Source organism: Colias philodice, chromosome 14 (genome assembly GCF_061535455.1).
Source record: "Colias philodice isolate Cphi_HAF_F1 chromosome 14, ilColPhil1 Martin Lab GWU primary, whole genome shotgun sequence".
In the NCBI taxonomy this organism is placed as follows: domain Eukaryota; kingdom Metazoa; phylum Arthropoda; class Insecta; order Lepidoptera; family Pieridae; genus Colias; species Colias philodice.
Window position 1 is genome coordinate 10,966,097 of NC_143099.1, and position 21,625 is coordinate 10,987,721.

At 32.1% G+C, this 21,625-nt stretch overlaps 1 protein-coding gene across 1 annotated transcript in view; it reads left to right on the top strand.

Moving 5' to 3' along the window:
* Nucleotides 1–2,991: 2,991 nt before the first annotated feature.
* Nucleotides 2,992–21,625, top strand: part of gogo (thrombospondin-1 like protein golden goal) — a 73,348-nt gene continuing 54,714 nt past the window's right edge. The window contains exon 1 of the mRNA XM_089703226.1: nt 2,992–3,021. The gene's annotated coding sequence lies outside the window, so the exon portion shown is untranslated. The remainder of the gene's footprint in view (nt 3,022–21,625) is intronic.

Sequence of the window (21,625 nt, forward strand, 5' to 3'; positions counted from 1 at the left end):
TACAGATAACAAGAGGATTCGTGCTTAATTAATTGAATAATAAAATTAATATTGTATTACTTGGTCAATTAAATTCGTTTACTCTTGAAGTAAATGTGGTAAAATGATTTCATTTATAAATTATATATAAGATAGGTACTATATATTTCTGTATCTTGTATCTTCATAACAAAATTTTCCATCACAAGCTAGTTAGTATGAGTAAATTTGTACAACTAGCTTTCCGCCTGTGGCTTCGCTCGTGCAGTCAAAGTAAATTATTATAAGAATGATATGTTTCACCTCATCAAAAAGAAGCCTCTCTAGATCTCTAGATATAAAAATCATATTATGAAAAACTCCTTCGAGTCGTAGAATAAAAACAAAAATAAAATAAAATTTCGCATTTATGATGTAAATAAGGATTTGTAGTTGCAGAATATCATAATTTTGTATTAAATGTAAAAAAGGGACAATGAAAAAAGAGAGCAAACATCACACCTAGTACTGACTACATACACCTAAAATTCTGTCATTCCACGCGTTAATTCTTTTAATGTAACCATGTTCTTTTAAAGAGATGTCATCACAAAATGTCTTTCCTTTGAAGTTGTTAATATCATTAACAGAAAGGCAGAATGTAGGCTTTGCGGTGAAACCAGAGTCATGTCTCTACATCATTTTCATCTATGTGTCTAGGTACTTCATTGTAACTTATTTTTTGGTTCTATAGAACATTTAGTCCGGGATACATCGCCCATTTTTGCAAGTGATTACTATCAAGCTAATTTTTCGTGAGTAGCTTTATTTTGATGAGATGCCCAATAATTTCATGTACGAAACTCTCGATTGTGGTAGCTACCAGAGGAAACAAGGATAAAATATTTTGATTTGATGGTTCTCAAATATTAATTACTAACTGCATGTCTTTTTTTTGTTCAATCTCAAGATAACTATCTAAATTATTCGAAAAAATATTTGTCCTACAAAATCTATGGTTTGATCAAAGAGTCCCCCTTTCCAATGTGTATCGATAACGAGGTCATCATAAATGATTACTAACCAGCAGATTTTTTTATTTTCACTTATTTAATACTTATATAATTCAACAGACATATTGTCCTACAAATTGCGTAAACAATATTTGAGAACCGTCAAATCAAAAATTTTTATCCTTGTTACCTCTGTAAGCTACCACAATCGAGAGTTTCGTACATGAAATTATTGGGCATCTCATCAAAATAAAGCTACTCACGAAAAATTAGCTTGATAGTAATTACTTGCAAAAATGGGCGATGTATCCCGGACTAATTCTCATCGGATGTATGGAGGAAAATTTCCATATGACGTAATTACCTTTTTGACAACAACGAAATTTACAACGTAACCTTACTTTTAAGATGAATGATAGGCGTCAAAAATACCTGTTATATACATAGTACTAATTACTATACCAAGTTTTTTTTAATGGTCACCACCGCCCATAAACACTTGTAACACTAGAAGTGTTGCAGGTGCTTTGCCGGTCTAAAGTATATTTAAAAAGTAATAAATAATATTGTTCATCCTTCCAAACTCCAACATAACCCAACCATCCATCTTTGAACGCCCCAATTATTTCAAAACGTCACATCAGGTAAAAACATAGGGAATTTAATTGGAACAATCCGCTCCACTAGCATAAAAATAAAAAGTATTTCACCCTGTGATATAGAGTGCTCAGAGTGACTGGAACTCTCAAATTCATTACTGTGACCCGACCTCCTTAGCGAATACGTCTTAGCTTGAAATATATGACGGTATATAGCGCGCGGAGACGATTTATTAACGAACGTAACTTGAAAATGAGCGCGGAAATTCCTTGAATATTTCAGGAAGTGGGATTCGCATTTTTAGATCGTATTATGGTTGATGATGATAACATTATATTGGATATGATAATAACAATGAGAAGTTTTGTGAACTGATTCCCAATTGTTGAGAGCAAGCAGTCGATATTTATATTTGAACAATATCTTGTTACGATTGTTGTATGTTGTACGACTCCAATTGAAAAGATGTTTCATCCTTATTTATTCTTCAAACATCTCGTTATAAGGTTATGTAACGTAATTGCCCTTTATTGAATATAGCATTTTACGTGCAATTTAGATTTGTTTAGAAATACATTTTTAACCAATTGCGTAATGTATAGATAATATGGTAGAACAATAAAATACCTTTTATGGCAAGTTATAGCTTTATTTGTAAATATTACATTCAAATATTCATACAAATATTACTTCATACATTAAGTTTCTATCTTAATTAAATACTTAGTAAATTTCATTAAAATAATATTTATTTTTATTCTAGATAGGGAAGTGCTTGATCACAATTTCGCCTGAAGAAAAGCTAAGATGTCGTCTAAGATGGTACGCGCTTCTTAGTAGGTACCGGTTTACTCTTCGCTTGAGGACTCCCATATTGTACTCGTCGGGGAACACATTTAACTATAATATCTTCTTCAAAAGAAAGATACTGTAAAAAAATCATACAATTTTTCCGGTGACGGCCGCGTCGTTAATATTCATGTTCTCGTTCCGTATGTTTTCACAATAAATTTCATCGCAAGAAAAGCGGCGCGGTACTTAGGCGTTTTTATCCAGCTGCGCAAACATTGTGTGAGCTTTCCTTAAACATGTGTTGAATTTGACTATGTTTTTAGTTAATATTATATTGAATTACTTAATTAAATATTAATTCAATTAATTTAATAACCTATTCGATAATAAATATAGAGGTGTCGCTTTAAGCTGTTAACACTGTTCATTGTTATGTTTGATTTAGTACAGTTTGTTAGTTAAATCTTTTTAAGCGTTTTCAAATTAGTATTATGTACTTATATAAATTGGTCAAATTGACCAAAACTAAGCCTTTAGCACGATAAAACAGTACTTTTTGGATTTTAAAATTAATGAATTAAGAAAATAATGTAAATTTTATTTATTATTCTAATGAAGCTTTGCATTTTTTCAGATTACATAAATCCTGCAGCAATACGTAAGTATTTTAATACTCTCAATTTTTCTTAAACCTGTTTGTGTATTTTAAAGTTTACGAACACTTTCAGATAAATTGCTAAAGGCAACTTTAACTTATTTATTCCAAAATTATAACATAGAGCAACATTTTCATCTACTTTTTGATACTAAGATAGGTACCTAAGTACTTTGTACTTGTAAATGTTATGTAATACGAAAAAAACTGCATAATGAAACGATTAATTGCGTAACAATTAGATTGTTTTCAGGTCTGGTGCATAGAAATTGATTCTGACATTTCATAGTAGGCTCTACATTCAAGAGAAATGTACTTACCACGTTGTAAAATAGAACATGAAATGTAATTAATATAATATTGTAAGTATTTTAAGGCTAGTTTCATAGCATCTGGATATGTATTAGCAGGTATACTGATAAATTATTATTTAAGAAAGATGGCTTTTACTAGCAAATGATGAAACAGGTACCTGCTATATGTTTTTGACTGTATTATTATGTCTTCAGTGATCAGTCCAACAAAATAACACAAACAGCAATACAATTATTAGATAATGAAACATGATTTAAACTTATTGTAGCGTGGGCGGCTTAGTTATTTACAAAGAGAATCGATTGTACTTGAATATAACTCTACGCAAATTTTGACCTAAAATATCTGTATTCTTAATATAAACCAATGACGTCACTTTGTAATTGACCAAAAAGAAAAGAAACACGTAAAACACATTTTTATACGCCTTTGATATATTACCTTGCCCGAAAGAAATCAAGTCTAGTCTAGTAATTATGATTGATGATGACAATCTAGGTTACGAGCATAATTTTCTCACTTATCAACAACATTCGTTGGACAACATCCAAGCGCCATATTTAGGCCTTACGGGGCGTACTCTATCAGTCATATGAATTACTAGCTGTGCCCTGCGGTTTTACCCGCATTACTCCGCTCCTATTGGTCTTAGCGTAATGATATATAGCCTATAGCCTTCCTCGATAAATAGTCTATCTAACACCGAAAGAATTTTTCAAATCGGATCAGTAGATTAGCGCGTTCAAACAAACAAAACTCTTCAGCTTTATAGTATTAAGTAGGGGCCCCAACTAAGAGGGGCTCTAATGTGTTTATGTATCATAAAATAACTAATATTTAATATGTCTAAATACTTAATTAAAATAGTAAATATTCATTATTTTACTATACACACACATTAATAAAAATAACAACACTAAAACACGCTTAAATTCATGAAATTATTGTATTGTCAACGATCCTTGATTGTGCAAAGTTTGCATTAAATCAGTCTGTTCAAAGTCAAAATCGAGTCTAAAGAAGTCGGTTGCATAAAAACACAAATGAAGCTGATAAAAGGTTTCTATCGAAATTTCTAAAAAGGCAACAAATATTTCGATATTTGAGATATTTGTAAAAACTTGGGGCCTCTACACAATGATACAGGGCCTCTTAAGCCACGCTACGCCACTGGCCCTACATCATAACCATACAAGGTTTCAATTGAAATACTAATTAGAGCTAGCTAGAAAACTAATGTTCTTCTATAAGTGTGTTCCAATATAACATTTGTTGAAATAATTAACTTTATAATGAGTGTGTATCTAGATAAGTTTGTTTTAGGTGTTATTATAATATGTACATATATTTTAATGTATCTACATAAATTATTTGATTCTGTATTAATTCTACATGGGTAGTTCTTTATTAACTAAGTATATTAAGAAACAGATGTTAACATTATCTTCGCCTTTGACTGAGCCATAAGTGTTTATTATACAACTTTAATAAAAGCGTCAAAATATTATATAAAAAGTACGAGTCGTTTTTGTCTTACTCAAGTAGCGCCTTTAACTATTGTATTCCACTGATAAGATAGGTAGATTACACTTCAACTTAATTATTAGTTAAGACTCTTTACTGAAACTTTAATATGTATTTTTAGACAAACTTACTTACTAACAAACTTTTTTAGACAAAATAAATAATATTTTATAGCATCCAAATAAAATTGATATAGAGTACGTTCGTCGTTGTAGAACTTTTTGTTGGCGTTTATTAAAAAATGTAATCTGTCTCTAAATTTAAATAAATTTCATACCTATATTGCCAGAATACTGGCAGAAAAATGAACATAAATTATTATCTATTATTAATTCGAACAAATTGAAAACTGTTGAGTTTTCAATTTGTTCCATAAGTGCACATGAATTATAAAGTTAAAGCCACATAAACACTGTAAACCAAATAAATCATTACTTATAGAACTGCAGAACCAAACGACCAATAGCCCTAATGATCCCATGCATGTGACAGCGAAGTGCATAATTTTGGGAAACACGCTTTTGGAATATGTCCAAACAAGTCGGATCAACTTACGCTGGTTCGGACGTTACGAGTGTATGGCGACTGGCACACTGCCACGCAAAACGCAGCGTAGTGCGTTAGTGCGTTTTCTAACGTTACTAATACTCTGGAAACGCATTTATGCGCATGCAATTGCAAACATTAGATAACGCATTCGCGTGCTATGCTGCGTGCCCTGCATCAATCAGCTTATCGAGTGCCCATTCTAACGTTGCTTCTAAGTAGATACTTAGAAGATCCGTTTGTACAGAAAATACGCACAGTACAATATATAGAAATCGCATTCACGTGCGTGCAATTGATACACATAGATGACGCATTCGCACGCTACGTCGCTACGCTAAGCAGCGTCATTGCGTATTCTAAAGTTTCTTGTGAGTATCAGCTGTATAAAAAACATGCACATTGAAAGCAATTGCATACATTTATTACATTAGAATTTATATTATGAAACATTCTCGCGCGACGCTGCGTGGGTGCGGTGCCAGTCGCCTATATTATATTGATTTATATACTATGTGTATGTATACTTGTACACGGTTTTATGGTTAGTTTTGGCATAGATATGGCATTGGATAGAATACACTGCCAATATGTTTCGTGTTATTGAATCAGTTTATAGCTGTTATGCTTTACTATTGATAGCTGTTGTGAAGGAACACGCATTCTCACGTCGATAAGGACATTTTATATAATAATAAAATGGTTATTTTATTATTACAAACATCTATTTTATATTGATCATATAATAACTAGTGAATTGGTGAGTTTGAACATTGGTTTGAACATAAACGAAAGATATGCTAATATGTTTGCAAAATGTCATCCAATTTATACCAGCATCATATTTCTCTCAACTAATATCATTAACGGTTTGGTATTTAGCCAAATGTGAATACAGCTAATAAAGCCGCTGCAAGATGCATCACATAATATCTCGACATTCGCTTGCGGTTTTGCAATCTCCGCTGCTTTTCTAAACGGCACGACTTTGCAGCGCTGCTGCGATCGAACGACCGCAATCCTGATGAAAATCCTATACGTTTGGTTTTGTTTAATTTGTTGAATCGTAAATACAGATACATGGTATAAATGGAAATAAGTTTAAATAAATTGAAAAGTAATTCTACCAATCCTATCGAAAATATTAGAACGCATTATAAACAATAGATTGATCAGCTACTTAAATTCGCAAAATTTTTTATCTGCAAATCAGTATGGTTTTCGTAGAAATTTGTCCACCAGCCATGCAGTTGAAGCATTAACTAATTTCGTTAACCTGAATAATGATTGTGGAAATAAATGCGTAGGTATTTTCCTCGATCTAGCCAAGGCGTTTGATACGGTTTCAGTACCAATCCTCCTCTCTAAACTTGAACGCCTTGGTGTTCGGGGAGACACCTTTAATTTATTTAGATCCTATCTGACAGGGCGCAAACAAACGGTCAAAATTAATTCTACCCTCAGTAACGTACAAGAAATAGAATACGGAGTGCCGCAGGGCAGTATTTTGGGCCCCACCCTGTTTTTAATATATATCAACGATCTCTGTTCCCTCAACATCCCTAACTGCCAAATAATCACTTATGCTGACGATACAGTCCTGCTCATAAAGGGCCGTTCATGGGACTTGGTCCAGAGGAGCGCAGAATACGCGCTAAATGCCGTTATTTCATGGCTGAACAAAAATCTGCTGACGTTGAATTACAGCAAGACGAAATATGTCACCTTTTCCACGACCACTAAAACACAGCCGGATGTCGATTTCACAATTAAGGCTCATAGATGCGCTTCTCTGGATCAATGCTTATGTGCAGCATTGGAGCGAGTAGCACAAATAAAATATCTAGATGTAACGATAGACAACCACCTCAGGTGGGACCATCACATTAAGTCTCTCGCAGGTAGGATCAGAAAACTTGGTAAGGTCTTTAAAACAATAAGACACCTTGGCGACTATCCCTTTCAAATGAGAATATATAAGGCTTTGGAGGAATCTGTCATTCGATACTGTATACTCGCATGGGGTGGAGCTGCAAAAACGCGTCTAATATGTCTCGAAAGAGCTCAGCGTATGCTCTTAAAAATTATTACTTTCAAACCTTTTCTGTTCCCTACCTTCGACCTATATCAAGAATTTAAAGTTCTCACAGTGCGACAACTATTCTTTCATAGCCTTATTTTAAAACAGCATAGTTTCCCTAGAGATAATAGTGACTTAACCCTGGCTTCAAAGCGTAAAAAGAATAAAGTTTTTATTATTCCTAGAACTAATCTTAAAAAAAAGCAGAAATCATATAAATTTCTTGGGCCCCGCCTTATATAATTTTGCTAATAAGGAGTTTAAAATATCTAATCTATCTAATTACAAACTTCGAACAGTAGCACACGACTGGTTTCAAGGATTAAGCTATGATGACACTGAAAAAATTTTGTATGATATCCTCTAAAAATCACACAAACACACACATACATACACACACACACGTACACGCAAGCGCATACACACTCACTCACACACACAGACACACATACTCACATAATTAGATAACTTGTAAGAAACCATTTTATAATGAATATCTTTATATATATTATATGTATATTAATCTTATTTATTTATATATTTATTTATTTTTTTTAAAGTTAAGTCTAACTAAGTTTGAAGATTGTACCTACACAAAAATTTCTGTCTCTAAATATGTACTGTTAAAATCATATTGTTAAAAATATTATGCTAAGCCGACGGAGGTCACTTGTTGACCCCGCACAGGTTTTTCCTAGTGGGTTAACCAGGGATTTACTACAATTTATATGAGTTGTAAAAATTGTGAAACAAATAAATAAATTTGAAATTTAATTTTATTTAATTTACATTTGTATCAAGTAATCGTATTCGTATCAGGCGTATCGTATCGAGTATGCGTAATGCGTATCCTAAGTGTGGACGCCCATTTTGACCATACCGTACCTTTTATCGCGTGAGCCACGGTTCGGCCAAAAACCATACGATATTTATATTATACCATACCTACGTATCCGATACGACACGTATCAGATACGCGGTTAATAGCGATGGGGGTGTATCATGATCGCGATCATTTTGCGTCCACAATAGCAAACATGATACGCGTCGACGCTACGCGACGGAGATGTGATACGCGAAAATGATCAAGTGTGGACCCACCTTAACAGGGTTAAAAGAGTTCAAAATGAGCTGTTTTGCGAGATTATAATGTTGTTTTATTTATTCAAAGAACTGAGCGGATGTGTTCATACAATTTACCTACTTATTATTAAGTATTCCAATAGAAGGATAATAGAATGATTATTGAATATTGGTCCTTTGCCGATTTTATCTTGGCTATCCCATATCAACTTACAAATCAAGTTATTATTCCGGTGCATGCTTATCTCAAATTACGATTTTATAATGAAAATTTTACTTGATCTTGATACATTTATCATATTTTAAACCTGTCACTTTATGTATGTCGCTGAACAAGAAGGAAAACTGTTTTTATTCAAAAGCCTGGTAATAACAAGAAGTATACTTACTAACATTTCTGTATCGAGGGCCTTAAAACAGTTATCAAATAAAAGGTGCAATCTGCTGAGTGGCGATTTATGTTTTCGGTACAAATATAGGAAAATTACAAACAGGGGTGATACTTTTTGTAATATCTTTAATGTCTTCTGAAAGGTAATAAAAATGTTTTGATAAATAAATAATAGGTTGTGTAATAAATATACTTAATTGCACGTTTTTAACCAATTGTTAGTCAACTATGTCTAGAGTTTTAAATGTATTAGGTTATTACATCTTATTTATTTTTTATATTTCTAAAAGTCATATTCCCAATAATAAAATTGTGTGACTTCAAAACCAAAAGACACAATGATAATTTCGCAAGCAAAGTTATTCTTTTAATGTTACAAAAAGTTATAATGGATACTCTAAAAGCTCTTATATTCAGAGTTACCTATTTATTACATTACGTCGTTATTATATTTTCATTTTGGTAATAAATTATTTTTGGTTTACATTTACACACATTTTTTACGTTATGACGTCACGTCATGATGATTGTAAATGTATATTGTATACTAGCTTTCCACCCGCAGCTTCGCCCGCACAGTCAAAGAAAAACCCGCATAGTTCCCGTTCCCGTGGGATTTCCGGGATAAAACCTATCCTATTTCCCGGGGTTAAAAGTAGCCTATGTCCTTTCTCGGGTATCAAAATATTATCTCTATACCAAATTTCATGTAAATTGGTTCATTAGTTAAGGCGTGATTGAGTAACAGACAGACAGACAGAGTTACTTTCGCATTTATAATATTATATAGTATGGATTGCTAAATCTATCAAAACATAGATAGGTTTCACATTTTCCGTAACTAAAATAATGCACAAAAAGGTAATTAATAAATTTTACCAACTACACCAGTTTACATTACATAATTAACTTTATATTTCCATCAACAAAATAATAATCTTCGATGTTAAATAATTAACAGCGGACGCAGAAAATACGCTTAATTTTCTATGCCCATACATTCTAAATCATCGTTCAATAAAATCACCCAATCAATTCTAAACTCTAACCCCCTAGCAATAAAGTTCAAATTTCCACATCACTACAGAACTAAAAAGGCATAGAGCACCTGCTGCACTAAATATTTCCCACATTCGTGCAGACTGCATCGATCAGCTCGTTATGCTAGGCCTTTCCATTGAGTCATGTCGTTGACAATTTATATGTCTAGTGAAGTAACAATGTAACACTCTTGCAAGAATCGATTCTATGTATTTTGTTTTATCTGTTAGGTTTACATGTCCTTATATCTGTCAGATATCTGCACAGAGCAGTTATACAAAGATTTGCATTCTTTTGTATAATTATTGTGTATGATTATTCGCGATTTCCGTTGCATTTGTATGCCTAATTCAATTTAATATGATGTAAGTGGTTTAATTAATAAAAATTAAAAACGAAAAGGTTGCTATGAACACATAAGTAAGTAAGGATCAAATAAAATTTTAATACATCTCATTTTCATCATTTTAAATTACAATATTATCCAACAAAGCAGCATATTAACAAAACCAAAATTCAATTAGGGCAATATTATTATTACACACCTATAGTAAATATGTAATGGAAACTTAATACACATTAATTTTCATTTTAATATTCTTGTATTGCACGCCTCATAAGCGAAGCGTTGAGGTGGGTACTACTGTCACTTCGCGCAAAACATCTGATTTTTCAAACTTAAAATGTCTTTATGTATCATACATTGCACTTGTAAGATAATACATACACACACATATTAAGAAAAAACACTATTTTTAACGTTCATGATATTTTTGATGTCATTTTTGCTATTTAAACTAGTTAAAAAACAGTTTAAAAAAGTTCTGTCTTGGACGTCCGTGTGTCTGTATGTGCGGATCCTTTTTCTTGTTAACACGATAGCGACCGAAATACTTTACTAAGCGAGTTTTTTTATTTTCTCTTACGCTTGAGTATGCTCAGGAATAGAACCCTTTCATTTTTCAGGGTCTGATTCGATGTGGTTTAATTGTTATTAAATAAACAAAAATAATAATTAATAAATATTTATTACAAAAAAAATTATGAGGCGTGCACTTTTGGATTTTCCAAATTATTTAAGATTTATGGACACATACATTATTGTTCACTCCACTTTATTTCTATTCCGTGCAAAGTAATATAGATCTTGCAATTTTTCAAAATTCAGATATTCAATATTTATTGCTGAGAGAATGAGATAAGACGTGTAATATTTTACAGGTGTGATATTTTACAATAAATAGAAAATGATATTATATTCGTTCCTTTTTATGAATCCACTATTTAATTATTTATATGAAAATTCGAATTCTCTCAAATTTCGAATAAGTGATGAATTGATGTTTTTTTTTCAATAAATACTTAATATTATACTAAAAATACTAACCTTACTTTATTACACTTTCCGAATTGATTTCTAAAGTGTTACCTTCAATTTATATCTCGAATCTAAAAGATTTGCTTTGAATTAAAGAACTGTAACAATAACAAATAAAGAAAAATGTAGGAAAAGCGCGAATAAGTAATTGAAAAGGCTTTGTGAAACTTTGTTAAGTCGCTCTTCCTCTCAGCTGCAGAAATAAAAGATAATTTTTATTACATTACATGAAACAGCTAGGCAGGAGAAATTAAAAATATAACTAGATATAAAAATAGCCTCATAGTCAGTGATTAATATATTTTTTGTATAATCGTTGGAATGATAGCGATTAAGATGTATGCTAAATAATTTAATTTGCCTCAACAAGATCACATAAAGGCATATCGTAGAGTAAAAACTTTCCAATCTATCAACCAAGTTAGTAGATACATATTATATGAAACTATTATTAAAATCTAAGAAAATATCTACAATTATTTGAAAGAAAGAAAGAAAGAGAGAAAATACATTTATTTGTACCGATGCACGTTAATACATAAAAAATAAAATTAACTTATAACTAGTTACAACGGCACAAAATGGATAATTTCCACTCAGTGGTTTGAGTATCTAAGGACATAATAAGACACTTATATTGTCCACTGATTTCCAGTGGACACCACATTGACATTATTGCTATCATAAGTACCAATTAATATCTACAAATTACTCTGTGATACAAATATCATAAATCGATTTTACAATTCTAGACCAACAAAACAATTAAATTCCCCATCTTTTGCAATTTCTATCAAGTTCTACGGAACAATACAATCATGGAGGGACTGCGAGTCCCCACCGGTCAAATAATTCAGTTTGTGTTCCATCGAACCGGTGGATTTCCTCCGATTTCCGAATGCTATTTCGAGTAACTATTAGCATTCGTTTTCGAGTATACCGTCTATTTTCTGCTCGCAATAAGCTGTTAATCTCGTAGATTGTGATTCGAAGAATTTAGATGGCAGTTGTATTTTTAGAGTGATTATTATTAGAGTTTGATCATAGACGTTTTCAGAAGCTTTTTTACGTATGTACGTGGTACGTAGTAAGTTTGTCAGTCTGTCGTGTAATTTATATTAATCAATTTATTTTTCAGTATTTATAAAATGTCTTAACTGTGATTATTATTATAAAGTGTATAACTTATAATTTCTTATTTGCATGACAAAGCTGAATGATACTGAACAGATAAACATCATTTTCTGTCTTTCGATCATCACCAGAATTCGTAATTGATCACCTCCTGAAAAAAAACAAATTATACACTTTTAACGACCAATTAAAATGAAGAATGCCTACCTTGAAGTTGCATTACCGACCTTTACGATCATATTATAAGAAAATACATTTAGTAGCCACAAAAAATGCTCATGTCCTCACCGCATATCCAAGAACATTACACAGTCAATCCTTCAAAACAATGAAATAATCGAGTTCCAACAAGCCAGAGCCAAACTTGCGAGCGACACCAGTTTTTCCGCTCCATTAATGATTATTATTGTTTCAGAAACGTTGTTTTATCCGTCAAGCGCATGATGAATTACACGCGAACGTAATTGATAAATGTTTATAAGGTGGGACCACACAGAGCGAGCAGGTTCGCGAACAATTGCCGCGTGAAGCTCGGTCTATGTGGATGAAGAAAGCGGCTGCAAACTTTACTGCTTACGTACCTGCACTTTCCTTGGAGAAAAAACGTCCACACAGACTGAACAGCAATGATACTTCAAAGTAAAAAGGTGTAGATAGGTTACCAAACACAACATTAGATTTTCAAAAGGAGCACGTATGCGTATATACACAAGCAGACGTTAAAGTATTATGACATGATTCAACTATCGTGAGCAAAAAGAGACACTGAAGTGAAAGTGGCAAACGACCGGAGCGGTAATAACCTGTCTACACCTTTTTACTTGCAACCAATATAATTATTCCAATATAATTATATATATAATAAGTTAATTTAGTCATACGTTATCTCAACCATGTAACAAACTGTATTTCTGTGTATGTACAATAAAAAGTATTCATTCATTCATTCATTCATTATTCCAGAACAGCCTCGCGCGGAAAATGCTTCGCGAGGCTGCGCGCTCTGTGTGGACCTACCTTTTGATAGATGTAGGGAGGTAATGAATTTTACCACAGAACAGTAAATTTTACTTACACGCTAGGTTAACGTGTACAAACAAGTTTTCTTCACACTTTCATGAAGAAAGGGACAAGGTCACTCGTGTTTATAACGATTAGTCACGTAGTAGGAACTTTAACCTGGCTGTAAAAAAAACCGTAGGAACAAGGTTTTCCTGCTATAAATTAGTAGATAACAGAACAAATATAATTGTATTTGCAATTGAATTTGAAGATTCAAATTCAAATTCAAATTCAAATTCATTTATTCAGTCTAACTTAACCTAACCTTAGAGCTAAATACATTTGGTGGTAACTGTATAATGATAGGTATATATCAATCAACGGTTCAAGACTGGCATCTTTGCTAGATTACCGAGTAGGTAACCTGTATTAAAGATATCAGTTCCTTCCCCATATAATTTATGTAATATAAGAAAAAACATCTTAAGGTGGTCATCACAACTTAGTCAACGAAATTGATTTTTAAGTTCGGATATAAAGAATAAGATTTAGTTTTACTAAAATGTAGAGATTTTCCTATCCAGTAGCTGGACACACATTATAACTACACTAAAACTACATTCTATTCCTTTTATTTCAATTCAATTACACTGCTGACATGTAAATTGGAAACCACGGAGAAAGAATAGATTTACACAATTCCAATAGTTTTAAATATTCTCCGTGTGAACAGTAACTTCTTTACCTCGGCAAAACTTTCTTTATTCAAAGAACGTTTTTTGAATCTTATATATAAAAATGAATCGCAAAATGTGTTGGTAAGCGCATAACTCGAGAACGGCTGAACCGATTTCGATAATTCTTCTTTTATTATATTCCTTGAAGTACGAGGATGGTTTTTATGTAGAGAAAACGTAAATATGTACCACGGGCGAAGCCGGGGCGGACCGCTAGTTTAAAATATAAATCCATAGTAAAATGATTAATTCCAGTACATTCTAAAATAAAATAAATTGGCGTATTTCTCGTAAAAACTAGCAACAGCAAAATGTTTTAACTCTACACAGATTTTCCCGGCTTAAATAAAAATCTAACAATTCTGTGAATTCGTTTTTAATCCGTTATTCTACGTATGTTGTAGATTTAGTTTCATTTTCATAAGGACATGACAAAATTTTTTGCATCGAATATGCTAGATGTTTTAGTTTTTGTTTTTTTATACGTTGCGAAGAAAATATTTATCCATATGTTGTGCTAGGAGAGGACGTCTCTCTAAAAAGTAAAATAAGAAGGTACCTACATATTGTGTTATTTAAATTAATATGTTGAACAGCATTGATTTCTAGGATAAACAGAATTCTAATTATATTTCTATTATTCTATTATTTATCAAAATATATTTTTACTACTAGCGGTCCGCCCCGGCTTCGCCCGTGGTACATATTTACGTTTTCTCCACATAAAAACCATCCTCGTACTTCAAGGAATATAATTAAAAAAGAATTATCGAAAACGGTTCAGCCGTTCTCGAGTTATGCGCTTACCAACACATTTTGCGATTCATTTTTATATATAAGAATATGTTTCCTAATGAATTATTTCGCCTAATTTATTTTTGCTTCTGTGAATGTTGTGTTATAAAAATTATAAAAGTTACTGTAATTATATAGCGAGTTGCTTGTGTAACAACTGTTGGATGGACCTTAGTAAATAAATAAATAAAATCTTGGTTTTAATATTTGAAGTGCATTTCATCTCACCGTTTATCTCATATCAAATTGTATCCCAGTTAGCAAGTTTGGTATACATTTGCTTATTAGGTCAGTAAAGTCGAAAAAGACAGGTTCAAAATGCCTCATCCCAGAGTTAGGTTTCCGTAGATTACTCCACATTCCACGTAACAGGAACAATCATAAACGTAATTGCGTTTCGACGGTCGTACCGGTCCGAAAACTTAGTTTGTGTTCTGTTAGAGGGGATTATTTCGATTTCCTAATGAACGAGTATAATATTCATCCTGACCGATTCCTTATCTTGAATATATGATTGACTAGCTGTGCTCCGCGGTTTAACCCGCAGTGCTCCGCTCCTGTTGGTTTTAGCGTGATGATATAATATTATAGCCTTTCTCGATAAATAGGCTATGTAACACCGAAATAATTTTTCAAATCAGACCAATAGTTCCCGATATAAGCGCGTTCAAATAAACGAACAAACTCTTCAACTTTATAATATTAGTACTCGTACCTATAGATATTAATGTACGTACATACACAAACAGGTGTCACGATCTAATAGTCGGTACCTACCTACTTATAGTAAAAATTACTAGCCTCTACATCAATAAGGCAGAAATGCATATAGGTAACCTGTATATTGCATGATGATTGTCAAAATAATTTTTAAATGCTTTTTAATTAAATTTGATCATACCAATTATTGGCACACATTGATAGGACTTGAATCGACAGTTAAATAGATTAATAGAGTATTTGGAAACCATACAGACATAACAAATATAAAGAACTGTGATACAGTTATTCCAATATTTATTTCAAACAAATTAATTGCTAAAAATCACTACATAGTATAAAACAAAGTCGCTTTCTCTATCCCTATGTCCCTATGTATGCTTAAATCTTTAAAACTACGCAACGGATTTTGATGCGGCTTTTTAATAGAACGAGTGATTAAAGAGGAAGGTTTTAGTATATAATTTATTAGGTTTTAGACAAAGCGGACGAAGCCACGGGCGGTAAGCTAGTGTAGAATAAATTCCATGATACTATGGTACCTTTTATAGCAATATTATTTCCCTAATACTCGTTTTATTATCACGTCTCTCTGAATAACACAAAATATTTGAGTATTTCCATACATTTCTGGAGTAAATAAAAACTCTCATCTAAACCGGCATTCCATCATATTTAATACTAATTTAGCGACAACACTCAACGGGGAGCTTCTGCAAAAATATTACTGAGAACTTTTTTATTTACATTATGTTTCCTTAGAAACCCGGTGAAGTGCCATTCCTAGAGGAATTGAATCTCTTTTGTGGGGAACAGCGGGACATTTCATTTGTTTTATGGCCATTTTCCCCAAAACTGGGAGGTGCGAAATTGGCAATGCTTTCTGTGTAAATTGTTGCAAAATATACAATAATTCGAGTGGTGCCAGACTGTCGTTGGCGCCAAGGCCTTTTAGTTTTTGGGAAGAATATTGTTTGAAACCGATCATAATAAACTAAGTTTTAAGCAGTATTACACACAAATATCGCTAAAAATCAGAAGAATGTGTATTAATTTAATTAATATTTAGATAAGAATGTGTATTAAAATAATTATATTATAATATAATTAATTTGTAGTAATACATATAACAAGGTGATGTTTATAAGTTTAATTTTATGAAGTAACGTTGAGAACTAATGATTTCGAACACTATTTTACCAGTGACGTGAATTGTGAAATAGGTACGTGGCTATATTTAAATAGTTAAGGCTAGTAAAGAATATAGAATTTCTTTTATATATTGTGAGGAATAACATTTATATTATGATATATTATTATTTAGTTAGATATAAGTTACATATTATGTAATATTGACATGATTTAAAAGAGCAACTATGGAGTTTCTTGCCGATTCTTCTCCATAGATACTGCTTTCCGAATCGGTGGTAAATGTTAAAAATACTTATGTAATGACGATTCGAAAGTGCTACTAAATAGTAGTCTAATTGAATAAATGAATGTTTGAGTTTGAGTTTGAACAAGTAAGCTTAGATTAGCAAGCATTAAAAACAATTTCTCATAGAATAAGTTAAAACGGCAAATCTAAAATGAAATTCTCAATGTTATAATTTATTTTAATTGCCCAACACTGTACAAAAATCACAATTGCAAGAAAACAACTAAGTTCATTAAAAACTTTCATTTGCAAAGTGTATTCTCTAATCGTATTCTAATAAAACGAATTAAAAAGTTTCCTTAATTACTTTTTTAAACTTGAATGTTTTCTTGTGCTAAATTGAACGGAATTTATTTCTGTAATTACTCGACTGAAGGCGGGTTATTGCGTCGTATGTTTTGTTTAGAGTCCCTGATTAGCTCTAGTCGGATATAGGTTTCCAATTTGTAGGTTATCTCTCGTATAGATAAGGTAAGTTATTAATGCTGACAGTGTAGGAATTGAAGGTTAAATAAATCTCCTAAAAGCTGCAATATCTCCCGTTTAAAATAATAATAAGGTTATAATTAAAATGATGTAGGAAAAGAAGTACGGAGGAAGGCAATAAATACATCCCTAGTTCCCACTAATATTAAAATAGTGAAAGTAATTATATTTGTCCCTCTACGATGAAATACCTAAACGACTCAACGAATTTTGATGATATTTGGAACAGAGATTGATTAAGCAATAAGAAATTACTAATTCTAGTATTTGTCGCGAAAAAAAATCATACCCCTGAATTTTTGGTTAATAATAAAAGACGGATGGCCAATTACTAGACTATCCATACTAATATTATAAATGCGAAAGTAACTCTGTCTGTCTGTCTGTTACTCAATCACGCCTAAACTACAGAACCAATTTTCATGAAATTTGGTATGGAGATACTTTGATACCCGAGAAAGGACATAGGCTACTTTTTATCCCGGGAAAATGACGCAATCCCGGAAATCCCACGGAAACGGGAACTATGCGGGTTTTTCTTTGACTGCGCGGGCGAAGCCGCGGGCGGAAACCTAGTGTATTATAAAGTTGTTATTTTGACAACAAATAGAGCTTTTCATTAAAAATGCATATCTTAAAACTCAAAAGAATTGAATTAGTTAATACCCGTTTCTATCCTAATTTTGTTCCTAAGTACTTTAAGAAAATTTACTTGAGTTTACAGACATACATAATGATATAAAATTAGGTTATTTCCGTATAAAATACTTACATAATATAATATTATATTATTTTCTTCATGAGACTTACTAAAAAGTGTTTTGAAGAGCTAACTACGTTCGTTAGAATAACTAAGAAAACTAAATTCATTTTCTTGTAATAATTACAATTCGATCATTTGTCGCAAGATAAAAGAGCATCTTAATAGACTGATAAAATAACGATCTTGATAAGATTGATACAGAATTTTGTTATCAGTTATTTTTGTAACCACATTTCTATTAATTTGTACTTATATTTAATATAAAAAGACCGGGAAGTAAATGTTATTCATCAGAAGCTGATCACTCATCATAACATCAGCTTTCAAGGTAAGTTTAATTTTAAATAAATATTTAACATAAAAAAAATAATCAGTTTTCTATTATTTTTTTAAATATACTTTGCGCAAGTGTTAATAAGTAAGTACCTAGTTTATAATAATTAAAAGGCCGTCGGTTCAATTCTCGTGAATAATAATCTGCCGAATTAAAATTTTATAATTCGCAGATAAAGATCAATGATCTTAAACAATATGAAATTATCGAAATTGTTTTGATTTACATAGAAAAATATACATTTAAAAAGGTCGGCTTATAATAAATAACAAATGCTTGAAGATTTTTAATTGAATTTTTTATTATCCAATGATTATGAATTCGGGGGTTCACTCAGACACACAAAATCAGTGAATTTCCTTTTCACTTGTAATACAATACAATTACAATGTATGAAGTACTATTTTCAGTTAAACTTTGTCTTAAATACCACTTATTTAAATACCAGCAAACTTAATTCAGTTTGTTGATAAAATAAGTAACTAAGAAAAAATTGATTTTCAAATAAAAATGGCGCGTATCGAAATTTCTCAAGAGTTATGAGGGTTGTAAGCTTAATTAAAAGAATACCATCTCAACTGAGGAGTCCTCGAAGAGGCTTCTAAAATCTATATACCCTTAATATTGCCCTGAAGTAATTATAAAAGTTATTCTTATCCGCCTATACAATTTTTGTTTATATAGATTTTTATAAGGATTATCAGTGTATACAACTATTAAGCCTTTAATAAAATTTATTTCATATATTTCAGTATATATTTGAATATTTTATACTCATTCATTCGTTATAATACACGTATTTATTGATTATAGTGTTCAAAATATCCATTTCATGCAAAATGGTACTTTCTATGTATTAATGATGAGGTCTGTGGTTAATATTATAAACTAATTACTTAATTTGTTTACGAATGTAATTAGATAGCGCATTATTATATTTACTGTATTTTGTTGATGATCAGTTCTGAAAATTATAAAACTACCTTTTTTACAGATGAAGCTTCTTTTAAGTATTGCTATATGCCTCACATCGGCGGTGGCTGAACAAATGTGGGATCAATGGGATCCATCCCATCAAGAACAACTGTACAACAAGCCTGCTTCTCTTCCTGATACCTGGCCAAATCTCCAGAGATATCGCTTGAAGAATACACCGCAAACAAACCCACTACTATCAATGCCAACAGCACACGAGAACGTCTTCCCGTTCTCGTACTCAAATGAAAACCACAACTCATATTTCTACAAAAATGCCTACCACAGCTCGTTCCCCTCTGCAGCATCTCTATATCCAGGAACATTCGAAAAATCGTACCAGAACTTGATCGAGAAGTCAAACCCGTTCGCTATTTCGCATTTATACCCTAATTTGTATCGCAACACAGTTGAAAGTGGCTACCAGAATCCATTACAAAGGTTATACCGCAATCCAATCCAAAATATATACCGCCCATTCCAAGTTATTAACAGAATCCCCTTACAAACTGTATACCGTAACCCATTCCAAATTGTAAACCGTAATCCATTGCAGAGTTTATACCGCAGCCAAATTGAACGTCAAAATCCACGACAAAACTCATACCACAACTCATTACAAAATTCGTACCGCAATTCATTCCAATTTGAAAGTCAAGACCCACTCCAAAGTTTATATCGTACTCCAATTGAAATTCTTAATCGTAGCCCATTCGAAATTGTAAAGCAAAACCCATTAGAAAGCTACCGCAGCCCGTTACAATCTTCATACCGCAATCCCTTCCAAATTGATAGGCAAAGCCCACTTCAAACGTTTTATCGTAATCCAATTGAAAGTTTTAATCACAACACATATCAAATTGCAAATCGCAAGCCATTACAAAATATATATCGCAGCCCCTTCCAAATTGAAAAGCAACCAATTCAAAATTTATACAGTAGTCCAATCGAAAGTACAAGTGAAGAGCCCCTACGAAATAACCGCGATAAATTCCAAAATGTAACTCGCAAGCCATTTCAAAATGTAAACGTCAGCCCGATACAAAATTCATACCGCAGCCCAATACAAAATTCATACCGCAGCCCATTACAAAATTCGTACCTCAGCCCAATACAAAATTCATACCGCAGCCCAATACAAAGTTCATACCGCAGCCCTATACAAAGTTCGTACCGCAGCCCGATACAAAGTTCATACCGCAATCCATTCCAAAGTGTATACCAAAACCCGTTACAAAGTGTATACCAACGCCCATTACAAAGTGTATTCCAAAAGTCATTCGAAAACCTAAATCTAGATAGAATATCATTCCGTTTTCCCATACAGCGTGGTTGGAATCAAGCTGTGTATCCAGTAAGGAAGAATATGTATCCCTATAGAAGAGTATCAAATTCACCACTTAGAATTGTATATTATTAGATGAAGTTGTAGTTTGAATAAATGTTGAAATTGAACTTGCATTTTTCTTTATTATGTATATTATCCATGATTTACAGAAAAAAAGTATAGGGATAGCTTGTACTTTTTTGCGTAGAAGAATGTAATGTGTAGGACCGAATGTATTTAAACTTGTGCTAAAACGAAAAAACATCCTTAAAGAGTTACTTAATTAAAAATAAAACACAAAATAAGAGGAAATACATTTATTATACATTTTACTAACAATAACTACCTACACATACAGACAGACAATAAGAATAAGTAAAATTATACAAGGACGAATTTCTTGGATTGATTTTACTCTACATTTTTAAATTATAGACTTAAGGTTGGTATAGACATGATTAGTTCAATATTGAATGTTTTCTTCAAAATATGCAGTTTTATTTCATTCATTTAAGAGTTAATCCAACCACCACGAGAC